Source organism: Coregonus clupeaformis, chromosome 26 (assembly GCF_020615455.1).
Source record: "Coregonus clupeaformis isolate EN_2021a chromosome 26, ASM2061545v1, whole genome shotgun sequence".
NCBI classification, from domain to species: domain Eukaryota; kingdom Metazoa; phylum Chordata; class Actinopteri; order Salmoniformes; family Salmonidae; genus Coregonus; species Coregonus clupeaformis.
In genome coordinates this window covers 11,552,393-11,570,479 of record NC_059217.1, presented here as the reverse complement: position 1 = coordinate 11,570,479, position 18,087 = coordinate 11,552,393, and the positions used below count along the sequence as shown (strand labels likewise).

General features: G+C 45.1%; 1 pseudogene; it reads right to left on the bottom strand.

Moving 5' to 3' along the window:
• Positions 1–697: 697 nt before the first annotated feature.
• LOC121539847 lies at positions 698–17,821 on the bottom strand (annotated as a pseudogene).
• Positions 17,822–18,087: the final 266 nt, after the last annotated feature.

Below are 18,087 nucleotides of genomic sequence, written 5' to 3'. Positions count from 1 at the left end.
ACGGGGAGGTGGAGAGTAAGTGGTGGTCACACCCGGAGCCCACCCGGCCCCTACCCTCTTATGTTTATGTGGCGCGGTCGGAGTCCGCACCTTTGGGGGTACTGTCACGCCCTGACTCTGAGGACTTGTATTTGTTGAGTCAGGGTGTGTATTTTCCGTGTTGTGTGTTGCTATGTTTGATTTCTATGTTTTAGATCTAGCATGTGCAGATCTATGTTGGCCGGGGTGGTTCCCAATCAAAGGCAGCTGTAGCTCGTTGTCTCTGATTGGGGTCCATACTTAGGCAGCCTTTTGACACCTGTTAGTTGTGGGATCTTGTTCCGTATAGGTTTGTTGTGTGGAACCTTAAGACTTCACGTATCGTTTGTTTGTTGTTTTGTCGTGTTTGCACAGTTATATTAAACATGTACGCTTATCACGCTGCGCCTTGGTTCGACCAATCTTTAAACGATCGTGACAGGAGTTTAGAGTCAAACTGTACGTTTTAGCTTCGCTGTCCAAATACATATGGTGTTGGGTGTAAAGTATATCCTCAATTCATTCTAGGAGATTAGTTGAAGTAAACATACCATCCAGAGCATGGCTTCCACCTCACTTTCTGCTCCTGACCCTTTATTATGTAATATATAGAAATATAAATGTTGTGTTTAATTTAAAGCTGCACTATGCAGAAATCGCTCCATCATGTCATGGTTGCTCATGTCAGCTGTTTGAAGCTGGTGTACAAAACCAAAGTAAAAGACTCAAAAACAAAACTTAAGAACAGGAAGCATAGAAATAACGAATAATGTAGAACAGATCTACTGCTTCTTAGACTTGCTTTCAAGTAGAATTAAATATCTTTAACTGTGAATTTTGTCGGGCCACCCAAAAAGTTACATATTGCCACTTTAACTACAAGGTCTATGCACTGAAAGTTAACAATTGGTGTTGCACTAGGATTAGCCTGTAAATACAGTCAATTTCAATGTACTGCAGATTATTAACCTCCTTCGAAGTTCTATTGGCAAGAATTTCGTAAATGTTTTATTTTATTTTTTTATTTCACCTTTATTTAACCAGGTAAACCAGTTGAGAACAAGTTCTCATTTACAACTGCGACCTGGCCAAGATAAAGCAAAGCAGTGCGATAAAAACAACAACACAGAGTTATATATGGGGTAAAACAAAACAAAGTCGAAAATACAACAGAAATACATATATATACAGTGTGTGCAAATTTAGCAAGTTATGGAGGTAAGGCAATAAAATAGGCTATAGTGCAAAATAATTACAATTAGTATTAACACTGGAATGATAGATGTGCAAGAGATGATGTGCAAATAGAGATACTGGGGTACAAATTAGCAAAATAAATAACAATATAGGGATGAGGTAGTTGGGCGGGCTAATTTCAGACGGGCTGTGTACAGGTGCAGTGATCGGTAAGGTGCTCTGACAACTGATGCTTAAAGTTAGTGAGGGAGATAAGTGTCTCCAGCTTCAGAGATTTTGCAATTTGTTCCAGTCATTGGCAGCAGAGAACTGGAAGGAATTGCGCCAAAGGAGGTGTTGGCTTTGGGGATGACCAGTGAGATATACCCGCTGGAGCGCAGACTACGGGTGGGTGTTGCTATGGTGACCAATGAGCTAAGATAAGGCGGGATTTGCCTAGCAGTGATTTATAGATGGCCTGGAGCCAGTGGGTTTGGCGACGAATATGTAGTGAGGACCAGCCAACAAGAGCGTACAGGTCACAGTGGTGGGTATTATATGGGGCTTTGGAGACAAAACGGATGGCACTGTGATAGACTACATCCAATTTGCTAAGTAGAGTGTTGGAGGCTATTTTGTAAATGACATCGCCGAAGTCAAGGATCGGTAGGATAGTCAGTTTTACGAGGGCATGTTTGGCAGCATGAGTGAAGGAGGCTTTGTTGCGAAATAGGAAACCGATTCTAGATTTAACTTTGGATTGGAGATTCTTAATGTGAGTCTGGAAGGAGAGTTTACAGTCTAACCAGACACCTAGATATTTGTAGTTGTCCACATACTCTAGGTCAGACCCGTCGAGAGTAGTGATTCTAGTGGGGTGGGCGGGTGCAAGCAGCGTTCAGTTGAAGAGCATGCATTTAGTTTTACTAGTGTTTAAGAGCAGTTGGAGGCTACTGAAGGAGTGTTGTATGGAATTGAAGCTCGTTTGGAGGTTTGTTAACACAATGTCCAATGAAGGGCCAGATGTATACAAAATGGTGTCGTCTGCGTAGAGGTGGATCTGAGAGTCACCAGCAGCAAGAGCGACGTCATTGATATACACAGAGAAAAGAGTCGGCCCAAGAATTGAACCCTGTGGCACCCCCATAGAGACTGCCATAGGTCCAGACAACAGGCCCTCCGATTTGACACATTGAACTCTATCTGAGAAGTAGTTGGTGAACCAGGCGAGGCAGTCATTTGAGAAACCAATAAGAATGCGGTGGTTGACAGAGTCGAAAGCCTTGGCCAGGTCAATGAAAACGGCTGCACAGTACTGTCTATTATCGATCGCGGTTATAATATCGTTTAGGACCTTGAGCGTGGCTGAAGTGCACCCATGACCAGCTCGGAAACCGGATTGCATAGCGGAGAAGGTACGGTGGGATTCGAAATGGTCGGTGATCTGTTTGTTGACTTGGCTTTCAAAAACTTTTGAAAGGCAGGGCAGGATGGATATGGGTCTGTAACAGTTTGGATCTAGAGTGTCACCCCCTTTGAAGAAGGGGATGACCGCGGCAATTTTCCAATCTCTGGGGATCTCAGACGTTACGAAAGAGAGGTTGAACAGGCTAGAAATAGGGGTTGCGACAATTTCGGCGGCTAGTTTTAGAAAGAAAGGGTCCAGATTGTCTAGCCCAGATGATTTGAAGGGGTCCAGATTTTGCAGCTCTTTTAGAACATCAGCTGTCTGGATTTGTGTGAAGGAGAAGCGGGGGGGGCATGGGCAAGTTGCAGCGGAGGGTTCAGAGCTGGTGGCCGGGATAGTGGTAGCCAGGTGGAAAGCATGGCCAGCCGTAGCAAAATATTTGTTGAAATTCTCGATTATTGTAGATTTATCGGTGGTGATAGTGTTTCCTAGCCTCAGTGCAGTGGGCAGCTGGGAGGAAGTGCTCTTATTTTCCATGGACTTTACAGTGTCCCAAAACTTTTTGGAGTTAGTGCTACAGGATGCAAATTTCTGTTTGAAAAAGTTAGCCTTTGCTTTCCTAACTGCTTGTGTATATTGGTTCCTAACTTCCCTGAAAAGTTGCATATCGCGGGGGCTATTTGATGCTAATGCAGTACGCCACATGATGTTTTTGTGCTGGTCAAGGGCAGTCAAGTCTGAGGAGAACCAGGGGCTATATCTGTTCTTAGTTCTGTATTTTTTGAATGGGGCATGTCTATTTAAGATTGAGAGGAAATTACTTTTAAAGAACAACCAGGCATCCTCTACTGATGGAATGAGATCTATATCCATCCAGGATACCTGGGCCAGGTCAATTAGGAAGGCCTGCTCGCTGAAGTGTTTTTGGGAGCGTTTGACAGTGATGAGTGATATGTCTCCTGAGTGGCGCAGTGGTCTAAGGCACTGCATCGCAGTGTAAACTGTGCCACTAGAGATCCTGGTTAGAATCCAGGCTCTGTCGCAGCCGGCCGCGACCGGGAGACTCATGGGCGGCGCACAATTGGCCCAGCGTCGTCCAGGGTAGGGGAGGGAATGGCCGGCAGGGATGTAGCTCAGTTGATAGAGCATGGCGTTTGCAACGCCAGGGTTGTGGGTTTGATTCCCACGGGGGGCCAGTATAAAAAAAAAGATGTATTCACTAACTGTAAGTCGCTCTGGATAAGAGCGTCTGCTAAATGACTTAAATGTATGAGGGGTGGTAGTTTGACCACGGACGCAGGCAATAAGGCAGTGATCGCTGAGATCCTGGTTGAAGACAGCGGAGGTGTATTTAGAGGGTAAGTTAGTCAGGATGATATCTATGAGGGTACCCATATTTAGGGTTGTACCTGGTAGGTTCGTTGATAATTTGAGTGAGATTGAGGGCATCTAGTTTAGATTGTAGGATGGCCGGGGTGTTAAGCATATCCCAATTTAGGTCACCAAGCAGTACGAACTCTGAGGATAGATGGGGGGCAATCAATTCACATATGGTGTCCAGGGCACAGCTGGGGGCTGAGGGGGGTCTGTAGCAAGCGGCAACAGTGAGAGATTTATTTCTGGAAAGGTGGATTTTTAGAAGATAGGGAATATCGTTTGCCCCGGATGCACTGGACACTCTGAAACAATAAATACATGTATGTATTTAATCACCACACATCAGAACATTAATAAAGTTAGCGTGCCAGTCATTTGCATTATTCATTGTACATCTATGCCTAGCCTACACTCTTAGAAATTGTTATTTGGCTGTCCCCATATTTTTTGGGGGGGTAGAAGGATTACTTTATCCTATCCCAGGTATTCCTTAAAGAGGTGGGGTTTCAAATGTCTCCGGAAGGTGGTGAGTGACTCCGCTGTCCTGGCGTCGTGAGGGAGCTTGTTCCACCATTGGGGTGCCAGAGCAGCAAACAGTTTTGACTGGGCTGAGCGGGAACTATGCTTCCACAGAGGAAGGGGAGCCAGCAGGCCAGAGGTGGATGAACGCAATGCCCTCGTTTGGGTGTAGGGACTGATCAGAGCCTGAAGGTACGGAGGTGCCGTTCCCCTCACAGCTCCATAGGCAAGCACCATGGTCTTGTAACAGATGCGAGCTTCAACTGGAAGCCAGTGGAGTGTGCGGAGGAGCGGGGTGACGTGAGAGAACTTGGGAAGGTTGAACACCAGACGGGCTGCAGCATTCTGGATGAGTTGTAGGGGTTTAATGGCACAGGCAGGGAGCCCAGCCAACAGCGAGTTGCAGTAATCCAGACGGGAGATGACAAGTGCCTGGATTAGGACCTGTGCCGCTTCCTGTGTAAGGCAGGGTCGTACTCTCCGAATGTTGTAGAGCATGAACCTGCAGGATCGGGTCACCGCCTTGATGTTAGCGGAGAACGACAGGGTGTTGTCCAGGGTCATGCCAAGGCTCTTCGCACTCTGGGAGGAGGACACAACGGAGTTGTCAACCGTGATGGCGAGATCATGGAACAGGCAGTCCTTCCCCGGGAGGAAGAGCAGCTCCGTCTTGCCAAGGTTCAGCTTGAGGTGGTGATCCGTCATCCATACTGATATGTCTGCCAGACATGCAGAGATGCGATTCGCCACCTGGTTATCAGAAGGGGGAAAGGAGAAGATTAGTTGTGTATCGTCAGCGTAGCAATGATAGGAGAGGCCATGTGAGGATATGACAGAGCCAAGTGACTTTGTGTATAGCGAGAATAGGAGAGGGCCTAGAACTGAGCCCTGGGGGACACCAGTGGTGAGAGCATGTGGTGCGGAGACAGCTTCTCGCCACGCCACTTGGTAGGAGCGACCGGTCAGGTAGGACGCAATCCAAGAGTGAGCCGCGCCGGAGATGCCCAGCTCGGAGAGGGTGGAGAGGAGGATCTGATGGTTCACAGTATCAAAGGCTTGTAATTCATGTGGTGGGAGACAGGGAGCCAGTGGAGTTCACAGAGGATGGGGGTGATATACTGCCATGATTTAGTGTGGGTTAGAAGATGGGCTGCTGAGTTTTGAACCATTTGGATCTTATCAAGGGAGCTTGTGTTGATGCCGGGGAGTAGTGAGTTGCAATAGTCTATCCGGGAGAAGATGAAAGCATGGATGAGAGTTTCGGCCGGCAGGACAGGAGAGGGAGGGGCTGACTTTGGCGAATTTGCGTAAGTGGAATAATTTGTTTTTTTACAGTCTGACAGATGTGGTGGTTGAAGGATAGAATCTTAAGGTAGACAAACATACATATTTCTGTCCAAATACCTTTCACAATTGCCTCATACAACCTTTGAATTGCTGCCATTGAGGTTTGATTCATCATACCACTGTGAGGACAAAGTGCAGTTGACGACAACATGTTATCCTTTTTTCCTCTTGCTGAGGAGTAGCAAGGGGTACACTCCTACCTTGTGGAACCTATGTACCTGGAATCATTCATGACAAAATAACTTCCAGAAACACAACAAATATCAGTCAAATAATGACATTTAGATTTACAGTCTTAAATAATAATAATATGCCATTTAGCAGACGCTTTTATCCAAAGCGACTTACAGTCATGTGCGCGCATACATTTTTATATATGGGCGGTCCTTGGGATCGAACCCACTACCCTGGCGTTACAAGCGCCATGCTCTACCAATTGAGCTACAGAGGACCACAATGAGAGAACAACAAATAAGTGCATAGGGCCTATCATTTCCCTACGCTAGAAATGCAGAAATATTTTTCGGGGAAAACATAATAAAGCTTACCAGCTTGTTTGCTGCATTAACCAAGGTTGCATATCTTCCATGTTTCATTGTCTTATTTTCCCATTAATCTGTTCCTTCATTTTTTGGGCCTCTTACTTTACCTTTAGCTGTATTTCTGCACCACAGAACTTGCACTTCTTTGATGTTTTGCAACTAGGACACAGCTTACGGCTGAAGCCACTAGCCATTCTGCATGAAAGGTGGATACAAAAGTGTCTGAAAGAATAGCCCTATACACATAACTTTGACTGATGGAATGCACCAGGGAGGTCCACTCTGGCATGGGGCTTGAATTGACGAAGAGAACTAGAGATTGTGAGATACAAACGACAATTAATATTAATAGAGCTCACGTTGAGTTCACATTAAATGTCAAGCCCTGTCCCTTCTCAAACCCATTAAAGAAGTGCTATGTATGTGTTTGACGGTGACATGGGTTTCAATGACTCAATCATATGGGTCAGATCTGATAATGGACCTCACCTGGTACTAAAACTAAGCCTGAGTCTTTAACATTACCCCACATGCCACACTGTAACATAAAAATGTGGCATACTTTTATAGCCTGGATATAGGCTACCTGCCATAACCTCAGGTGCATAGTGCAATGAGTGTCGTTAGTTGACAGATGAAACAGTACCTGGGCCACTGAGATTTGGTTACTTATTTTAAGCTACACTTTATAGATAATCTCCTCCAGTTGGTTTGCATTTTAAAACTACAACCTGGCGCTTCTTCACAAAACTGGATCTCAGGAGCGCGTACAACCTGGTGCGTATCCGGGAGGGGGATGAGAGGAAGACGGCATTTAGTACCACTTCTGGGCACTATGAGTACCTCGTCATGCCGTACGGGTTGATGAATGCTCCATCAGTCTTCCAATCCTTTGTAGACGAGATCTTCAGGGACCTGCATGGGCAGGGTGTAGTGGTGTATATAGATGACATTCTCATATACTCCGCTACACGCGCCGAGCATGTGTCCCTGGTGCGCAAGGTGCTTGGTCGACTGTTGGAGCATGACCTGTACGTCAAGGCTGAGAAATGTCTGTTCTTCCAACAGTCCGTCTCCTTTCTAGGGTACCGCCTGTCCGTGTCAGGGGTGGAGATGGAGAATGAACCGCATTTCAGCCGTGCGTAATTGGCTGACTCCAACCACGGTGGTATGGGAGGTTGACGCGGACATCATTCAGGCGTTACGTACGGAGCCCACTCCCACCCAGTGTCCGGTTGGGCATCTGTACGTTCTGTTTGATGTCCGCGATCGATTGATCTGTTGGGCCCACACGTCACCCTCCTCTGGTCATCCTGGCATCGGTCGGACACTGCGCTGTCTTAGTGGGAAGTACTGGTGGCCCACTTTAGCTAAGGACGTGAGGGTTTATGTTTCCTCCAGCTCTGCCCAGAGGGAAATTACAACCCCTACCCGTTCCACAACGGCCGTGGTCACACCTATCGGTGGACTTCGTGATGGATCTTCCTCCGTCACATAACACGTACGTCATCGTAACACCACGATCCTGGTCGTTGTGGATCGGTTTTCTAAGTCCTGCCATCTCCTTCCTTTGCCCGGTCTCCCTACGGCCCTACAGACTGCGGAAGCTCTGTTTACCCACGTCGTCCGGCACTACGGGGTGCCTGAGGATATAGTGTCTGATCGGGGTCCCCAGTTCACATCAAGGGTCTGGAGGGTGTTTATGGAACGTCTGGGGGTCTCGGTGGATGAATGGTTTCGGCGCTCAGAGGAGACCTGGGACACTGCCCATGTGATCCTGCAATGGGCCATCAGGCAAAAGAAGGCGAGCGCCGACCGCCACCACAGTGAGGTCCCGGTGTATGCACCGGGGGACCGGGTCTGGCTCTCGACCCGAAACCTGCCCCTTCGCCTGCCCTGCCCTGGGTCCACGGTTTGTGGGGCCATTCAAAGTCCTGAGGAGACTGAACGAGGTTTTTTATAGGTTACAGCTCCCCCCTGATTGCCGTATTAACCCCTCGTTCCATGTGTCTCTCCTCAGGCCGGTGGTGGCTGGTCCGCTCCAGCAGTCTGAGGTACGGGAGGTTCCTCCGCCCCCGCTGGACATCGACCCGGCGTATACTCTGCGAGCCATTATGGACTAAAGACGTCGAGCGAGGGGCCTTCAGTACCTCGTGGAGTGGGAGGGGTACGGTCCGGAGGAGCGATGCTGGGTGCCGGTGGAGGACATCCTGGACCCTTCCATACTACAGGAATTTCACCATCTCCACCCGGATCGTCCTGCGCCTCGTCCTCCGGGTCGTTCCCGAGGTCAGTGTCGACGCGCAGCTGGAGCCGTGCGTCAGGGGGGGTACTGTCACGACTTCCGCCGAAGTTGGTGCCTCTCCTTGTGCGGGCGGCTATCGGCGGACATCGTCACCTGCTTTCTAGCTATCCCCCAGACGTTTCATACACAACAACAAAAAATGTATGCACGCATGACTGTAAGTCGCTTTGGATAAAAGCGTCTGCTAAATGGCATATTATTATTATTATTATTTTTAGCTGCCACCGATCTACATTTCTGTTTTCCATTTGTTTTGTCTGTATTGTACACACCTGGTTCCCATCACGTTAATTTGTTTCCCTATTTAACCCTCTGGTTCCCTCATCTTTGTTTGGTGTTGTATACTGCTGTGAGCTGTTGTATTTCCCTGCGTGGAAATTTGATTTGTTGTTTTCGTGAGTAAAGTTAGATATTTACTCAGTTCTGTGTCCTGCGCCTGACACCGTCCTACCGCCAGGGACATGTTGTTAATGTAATAAGTGTGTATGTTATCCTGTATTACCATTTAGTTAGCTTGTAAATAAATAATTTAAAAAAAAATTGTAGTACTGAATCATAAGTAAGGCTGGGTTTTTTGCAGAGGCAAGGAGGATACGACGTTCAGAATTATGATATGATATGAGGTAATGATTAATAAGTTTACTGTTTATCGATGTAATAGATATATACCTTCCATGGTGCCCCAAATCCGAATGAGTTCATTGTTACATGACTAATTTAATCGGGTAACAATTAAACATAGTTAGTTAAATAGAGAAATAACAGTCTTGAGATTAATGAAGGTCATGCCACGACAGAGGCAAGTGGAAGGGGGAGAAGGTATGGGACTTGGAACCCCCCCCCCAACAAAAAAGCACAGATAAAAATATATATCAGCTTTAATTGAGGACCAAAATGACTCCATACAGGTTTCAAAATAGTTGGGAAGAGATTTTTGAAGTGCCCGATTCCGTGGCACATGGTTTCTGAACTGATATGCTTGATTCAAAACTTAGAGTTTTTCAATTTAGGTTATTATACAACATTCTTGCCACAAACATAATGTTATGTATATGGGGCATACAACAATCTCAGCTCTGCATATTTTGCTGCGAAGAGACAGAATCATTGGATCACTTGTTTTGGTATTGCCCCTATGTAGCTTGTTTCTGGTCACAGGTTCAGGAATGGCAAAAAAAATAATCACATTTATCTCAAATTTAACCCCAACAGCACTGTTGGGAGATTTGAAAAACCATAGCCAATCAATCAACAATATAATAATACTTTCAGTAAAAATATTTATCTTTAACTTACAATCTGTAGATACTATGTGAGAAGACATGTTAAGAATTTATGTGAAACATCACAGCACAGTTGAAAAATACTGTATATGGCAAATAGAAAACATACATTATACATTGTGTTTTCAGTAATAACTGTTATAGAGCATGACCTTTTCAATCCACCCCTCAGCTCCCATCTCCGTATACCGCCCTCTTATAAATACTATCTATCTAGATGTAATGTATATAAAAATATCAAATTACTTTATTCTTGCTATGTAACTTCTGTAAAAACGTATGTAAAATGTGTGTAGAATGTACATGTAACAACAAAAGAAAAACATTATAATTATTACAATAATAAAATAAATATAAAAAGGTTGTATAATTATATAACTAGTTTATGAACTATATAACAATTTAAATGTGCCAACATTTGCATAAAATGAATACATTTACCACAGTACCCAACTTCCCCCATGATGGATTTTCTGAAAAACAGTTACCAACATATTAAAAACAATGAATTACATATTTTCATTCAAATGTTATTTTCATGACCAGTTGAGACCTTTGGTGTGTTGGTGCATTTCAGAATATGAAAACAAATGGTGAGACATCGAGACTACTTTGACAGAGATACCCATACAGTCAGTTTTGGGTAATAAGGACATGGTAGTAGAAATATACAAAATACAAAATCAGTGGATTAATTTCTCTCTGAAGACATGGTTTAGGGTAGTTAAGCAAATTCAGTTAGACAGAGAGGTCAAACTGCTGAGCTGGCCCGCATACGACCCCAGCTTTATCCTTGCAATTCAGAATAGCAGATTTAAACAGTGGATGTAAAAAGGCATCACATCATTTTGTACAATTATAAGGAATGGGGGATCTAGAGAACTTCCAGGACCTAAGTGAAAAACATGGCTTGGATAAACAGGATTTTTACAGGTATCTACATGTTCGACACTACTTTTTAAAAGAAATAAAAGTGATTGACCCTCGGGCATCCCAGAAATTGATCCAAGTATTCACTAACGCATACAACTTGGGGATTATCAAATAAACTATTTAAAATCTTTACTTGAGTATTCTATCCTCAAAGGAACACTCTACAAACTATATTAAACAAAAATGGGAGGAGGAACTTAACATTGAAATAACTAATGAAACAATTAACGTTTTCACAAGTACCAACAAATGGGTGTAATCATTCTACAGTGGTCCCTGCAGCGTACGCTCAAACCGGTGTGATTAGAACACTTATTTAGAATGTCCAGTTTCGATTAACGCAACCAGTGGCGACCCGTCATTTAGGGCAGGTGGGGCTTGCCTGTTTTGCATGTTATTTTGGCATTAATAAGTGTCACATATCAGTTTGCAAACAATGTAAAAAATAAAAATATCTTTGAGTTAATAAAGCCGCATACATAGTCTCTTTTTTGCTTTCTTGAGTAAGGCAGCTCCAAAATGCAGGTGTTTCAGCCTAGCACAGTGCTTTCTGTGGTGGTGGGGCAGCCAGCGGAAAATACGGAGCGTAGGTGTTGGTAATGTTCTCTAGTTGTGCCGTGATTGGCTCAGTGTTCTGTCACTCATGGGGACACTACATCACCGCCAAGCCTAAGGGTAGAGCTAAAACATTCAATTCCCTTGGGTGCTGCCATAGAGTTACATTAGAAGTGCCCATCCAAGAAGGCTCAAGGTCATTGGCCACAGATAAAATGACGTCAAATCACATTATATCTACAGTAGCTTTGATTGGACTGATCATGTCAATATCATACATTCAAAATCTTAGCTAGCAGTCATCATCATGAATCAAGTCGACAATCTACTGGCAAAGCAATCACAAGCCTGTTATTCAGTAGAGTGTCTGTGTGGTCCCAAATCTGGGATTAAGGGTCTCTTTTACAAGTTAAAAATGATAAACATTCAAACATTGGCCATGCTGTCAATGAAGCATGATTTGTGCCTCGCTCAAAACGACTGTTAACTCGGAACTGCGAAAACTTGACTTCAGTGAGTTCAAGACAACTGGGAACTCAGGAAAAAACGAGCTCTGACTGGGAAAATACGTTTTGAGCGGTCATCCAACTCGGAATTGTAAATCCGGAGCTCAGGCCTCTTTCTAGAGCTACGACCTGAAGATCACGGACGTCATCATGATTCAACCTTGTTTTTTTCAGAGTTCCCAGTTGTCTTGAAAGCATCATAAATCCAGAAAATGCCAGACTTTGATGACAAAATTTGCCAACGAAGGACCGTCGCCTCACCTTCCTGTTCAAGTGAGCACAGCACAACAAGGTGAGTCCAAAAATTTATTGTATGCTGCTGCATAAATTATGTAATATGCCAGGGAGATGTGTATACTGTAGCTAAGAAAGTAATACTAAGTGTATCTTGTGTAGTAAGCTGTTAGTAGCCCATGTGCCTCACCCTAATAATTTTGTCTATTTTCCCCTCTTAATTTCACCTACTGTTCTGAGTTAGTGGTGCACATGTAGGCTATAACCTGTTTTAGAGAAATGTAATAATCGAATATTGTAAGAGCTTTCGTTGACTGCATATATGCCCCCTTTATTTATCCTACGGTTCTGACTTGGTGTACAGGGAGAACACTGTAAGAACGGCCCATGTTCTGAATTATGTCGCAGTACATTTCAAAAGTGCTAAACAAATAGTTATATTGACTACGTCCGTCCTAGCTCACTCATTAATGTCTTATTTGAAATTACGGATTGCCTCTTATCCGCTTGTCGTCCCCTTATGCCATAGGTTGTACATCTCAATTGTCAGTAGAAACCACATTTGTTTAAGCAAGTCAGCCATACCAGCTATGTTTTTTTTTTAAGGCAGTAAATGAGGCTGAATGAACTTTTTCACTGCCAGACAAGGCTCCGCTGATAGCCAGGTGTAGCAGTGGTAAGATGTTGGGACTGCTTTTGGGACTCTGCTGTTGGGACAGCTTTATGTAGGCCCTAACAGTTTGTGGGCACCGTTTGTCACCGTTATAGTGCAATTAATGTACTGTTTAGTGTTGTGTTGTGTAGTGGCTTTGCTGGCATGCATCCCACTTGTATTAGTTTGTTTTGCCCCACTGTCACGATCGTCAGGGAGAGAAGTAGACCAATGCGCAGCGTGTTGAACGAACATGTTTAGACTTTATTTAATAAAGCACGAACAAAACAATAAACGACTCGTAACGTCCAACGGTAACAAATACCGACACGGAACAAAAACCCACAAACACAAAGTGAAAAACAGACAGTTAAATATGGCTCCCAATCAGAGACAACCAGCCAACAGCTGACACTCGTTGCCTCTGATTGGGAGTCACTAAGGCAAACGTAGAAAACAACAAACCAGAACCCCCAACATAGAAATAAACCACATAGAATGAACACACCCTGGCTCAACATATAGAGTCCCAGAGCCAGGGTGTGACAGTACCCCCCCCCTAAAGGCGCGGACTGCGACCGCGCCTCAACCAGAGAAAAATAGGGGAGGGCTGGGTGGGCACTCCTCCTCGGCGGCGGTTCTGGCTCCGGGCTTGCCCACCACCCTCCAATAAACCCCCCATAGCGCCCCTGGTCCGGTCTGGCCCCGCTGGCTGGAGCCGACCTGGGACGTAGGCAGGAGCGGCTAGCTTCAGCTCCGTTGGGGAGCAATAAAGCGGTACCTCATTTGGCACTCGATGACCCAGGCACGGGTTGTGCCGGACTGACGACGCGCACCCCAGGCTTGGTGCGTGAGGCAGGAAAGGACCGTACCTGGCTGTCGCGCACCCCCTGGCTTGGTGCGTGGGAGCAGCAACGGGCGGACCGGGCTGACGATATGCACCCCTGGCTTGGTGCGTGGAGCCGAACGGGCCTCACCGGACTGATGACTCGCACCCCTGGCGGTGCGTGGAGCAGCAACGGGCCAGACCGGGCTGACGATGCGCACCCTGGCTTGGTGCGTGGAGCAGCGACGGGCCGGACCGGGCTGACGATGCGCACCCCCTGGCTTGGTGCGTGGAGCCGGAACGGGCCTCACCGACTGACGAAGCACACCACTGGCTTGGTGCGTGGAGGAGGAACGGGCCTTACCAGGCTGACGGAGCGCACCACTGACTTGGTGCGGGAGCAGGAAACGAGCCGAGCCGGTTGACGAGCGCACCACTGACTTGGTGCGGGAGCAGGAACGGGCCGAGCCGGGCTGACGGACGCACCACTGACTTGGTGCGGGGAGCAGGAACAGACCGGACCGTACTGGGGACACACACCACTGGCCCTACATCGGGATCTGGAACGGGCCGGACCGGACTGGTAACACACCCCAGTACCTCTCGCCGTGCCTCTCTACCTTCCATCCCCTCTTCGACCAGTGGCCCCCGTAACCTGGCGGCCTCCTCTGCTAACCCGCTGGACCGCTCTATCGCGGCCTCCTGCTGCCCCGACGTCGTGAGCCCCCCTAAAAATGTTCTGGGGGGTCTCTCCTCCCCGTGGGCCAGGCCTCTATCGTTCTCTGCCCAACTCTCTGCTCTTCTGCCCCCCAATTCCAGCCATTCTGCTCTTCATTAGGCTTGACCCAGTCTAGACTCTTCCTCCACTGTTCCCAAGTCCATCCACTCTGCTCTTTACAAGGCTGGACCCAGTCGAGGTTGCCACGGAGATCTGCAAGCGATTCCCCTGGCGATGGCTCCTGGACACGCTGCTTGGTCCAGTTTTGGTGGGTTTTTCTGTCACGATCGTCAGGGAGAGAAGTAGACCAATGCGCAGCGTGTTGAACGAACATGTTTAGACTTTATTTAATAAAGCACGAACAAAACAATAAACGACTCGTAACGTCCAACGGTAACAAATACCGACACGGAACAAAAACCCACAAACACAAAGTGAAAAACAGACAGTTAAATATGGCTCCCAATCAGAGACAACCAGCCAACAGCTGACACTCGTTGCCTCTGATTGGGAGTCACTAAGGCAAACATAGAAAACAACAAACCAGAACCCCCAACATAGAAATAAACCACATAGAATGAACACACCCTGGCTCAACATATAGAGTCCCAGAGCCAGGGTGTGACACCCACCAAGAATTACATGCTAAAATCACCACTGGATCAGAGATAAAGCATTCTGGCTTCACAAGGTTGTGATTTAATCCGTAAGAAAAGTCCCTTGAATTTGAATAATACCCAGTTAGTGGCGATGTGTACAACACTGAATTTAAGTTGCTTCCTATGCCACAACCTGGGGACTCATTCACTGGAAGTGGATAAAGCCTGTTTTCTGCAAGATAAATTACTTTGAGACTTGAGTTTGAGAATTTGCTGAATATGGGGGAATCAGAGCGAACAATTAAGTTTGATCCGATGTTCAACACTGAAAGATTTTTGAGTTCATAAGTGGTCTGAGCGTTTCTGAATGAATTTCCCTAAAAACAAAAACAATTTTATGTAATGTTGTAAGAGACACCAATTGTGAAACGTTTTTTGAAAGCTGTAGGGTTTCAGGGTAGGCAAGCAAATCATAATTAAATGAAAAATCAATATTGTCTAGTTTTGGTAGATAGCTAAAAAAAATTCCATTGGTGATACAATTTGCTAAGTAATTAAAATATAGGAACAGATGTGTAAGATTGTTCAAGCTCTCAAACCACAAGTTATTGATGAAACGAAGTGAGTTGCCTGCTAGGTGCAGTGTCTGTAACTGTGTAAGACCATGAAATGCATAAGGATGAATATCCAGAGAATCATTAGGGCAGGGAACACAAGGATATGGAGCATTGGAGCATCTTGGACAGTTTCCCTGTAATTCCAGGATTCCAGGATGTCTGACAAGCCTTTGCTGTATCTTGTTTGAATCAAGGTGTAATATTTGTATAGAGCTTGGCAGTACTTTCAGAAGTTGAGTTAAATTATTATAGGCCAACATCAAAACCTTCAAGTTATTCAATAATGAGAAGGTGCCGTTTCCAATGGTAAAGTCAGTCTCACAGGGATTCCAGTAATAGCAATTTTTGGATAAGTACAGCTCCTTCACATGTTGTATACCGGCGAGGTAGCTCATGTTCGAGAAATTGATCTTGTTATTTTCTAGCATGAGTTTATCCAGAATGAGTGGGAGATTTTGAGGAATTTTTGATGAGGCCATTGCAATTAAGTCTTAGGTCTTGCAGGTTTGTCAGATTTTTGAAGGCACCTTCAGCGATATGTGTTTCACCTTTTTTGTTGACACAGTTGAGATTGAGAAGGGCCGGTCCTCCAGATTAGAAAATGCATCAAGAGATACATTTCTGATGTTGTTTTCTGATAGGTCCAGCACGGTCATATTCCTGTTGATGCCAACAGGCTCCTGAGTGGCGCAGTGGTCTAAGGCACTGCATCGCAGTGCTAACTGTGCCACTAGAGATCCTGGTTCGAATCCAGGCTCTGTCGCAGCCGGCTGCGACCGGGAGACTCATGGGCGGTGCTCAATTGGCCCAGCGTTGTCAAGGGTAGGGGAGGGAATGGCCGGCAGGGATGTAGCTCAGTTGATAGAGCATGGCGTTTGCAACGCCAGGGTTGTGGGTTCGATTCCCACGGGGGGCCAGTATAGAAAAATATATGTATTCACTAACTGTAAGTCGCTCTGGATAAGAGTGTCTGCTAAATGATTAAAATGTAAATGTACCTTTTTCAGTCTATGCTCCTCACAATTAAAGATGAAGTCATCCGTGGTATTGGTAGTATTGACCGTAACATCACATGGAAACTACCGTGGCATCCATGTACATGAGGTAGGTAGCAGGAAGTGACACAGGAACAATGGTGCCAACTGTAACCAGCAGGTGGTAGCATCCTGTAAGCAAACAGTACAAACGTGTGAGTATGGAAATATAATGACAGACTACCTACTTATTGACTTTAACCATTTGTGTGGAGTAGACCTACACTCACACATTTTATGGCCGCTCTATTGCAATAGGGTCATTCTGTTGTAAATCCTTTATATTGCAACAGAAGTATGTGTATGCATTGTAGAAACTACTGGGGACTAGCTTGTCCCACTGGTGATGTGTAGAGGTGTAGTGACATGTTTTGGAGATATATATCTATTATTTTTTATGTTAGATAGTGAGTATAGATCAATAAAAAAAAGAAGGCTATTAAAATTCATTTTTTTATGATTATGATGCAGACCTGGGTTCAAATACTATTTCAGGTATTTCAATTACTTTTCAATACATTTCAAAACAACTATTTAGATAACTTTTAATTGAAAAAACAAGTACTTGAATTTTGAAATGTATTTGAAAATACAATTAGGAAAGTATTGGCATGTATTTATAATTTATTCAAATACATACCATTAGACATATTTGAAAGACAGTATTTTCCCGAAAATATTTGAATTATTTGGATGCATTTGAAAATAGTTGTGAATGTATTGTACTTAGTAGTTACATTTGAAATAACAAACAACTTAACATCTATAAGTCTTACTTCATTTTTTTATCACAATATGCAGCCCATACATTAAATTGGTGTTTTCTGAAAGAGGACAAGATTGCCATGTTACGTTTAAAAAAACATCAGGGTTTCAAAAAGCTAGTTGGACATTGAGGAGTGATCTGGTCTGAAGATAGGCCCTCCAATGCTGAAAAGCATCTCCACAGCTGCAAAGGATGCTGGGTTATGTAGGTACTCAGCAGCAACTCTGCTCATTGTTGGGTATGTATGACTGTGTATTCCAGAATTTCAGTGGATCAGTAGTTGGTGGAAGATATGGGGAGATGAGGTTTGGAGTACATGCAGCCGTGCTTGTTTGTTCCATGAAACCAAACAGTGTGTCCAATCGACTTTTCTTCGCTGGTGGTGGTGGCTCACCGTGTGGGACATCCTGTGTAGTGCTGTTGAACTTTCTGACAAGACGTTTGATGTCTGCAGTAAAGGCAGCCTTCTCAGTGGCATTGCACCATAGTCAAGCGCTTGTCAATTGCTTGTTTCAGGTTTTTAACAAGCTTTCCATTGTGGAGCAATTGGTTAGATGTTCAGTCATACCTCTGATGCATGGAATGATGTAGCTTGGTGTGACGATGATCCTTGCACGCAGCAATCTGTGGCAACCTCAAACGGGGTTAGAATGTCCACAGCATCAGTGAGGA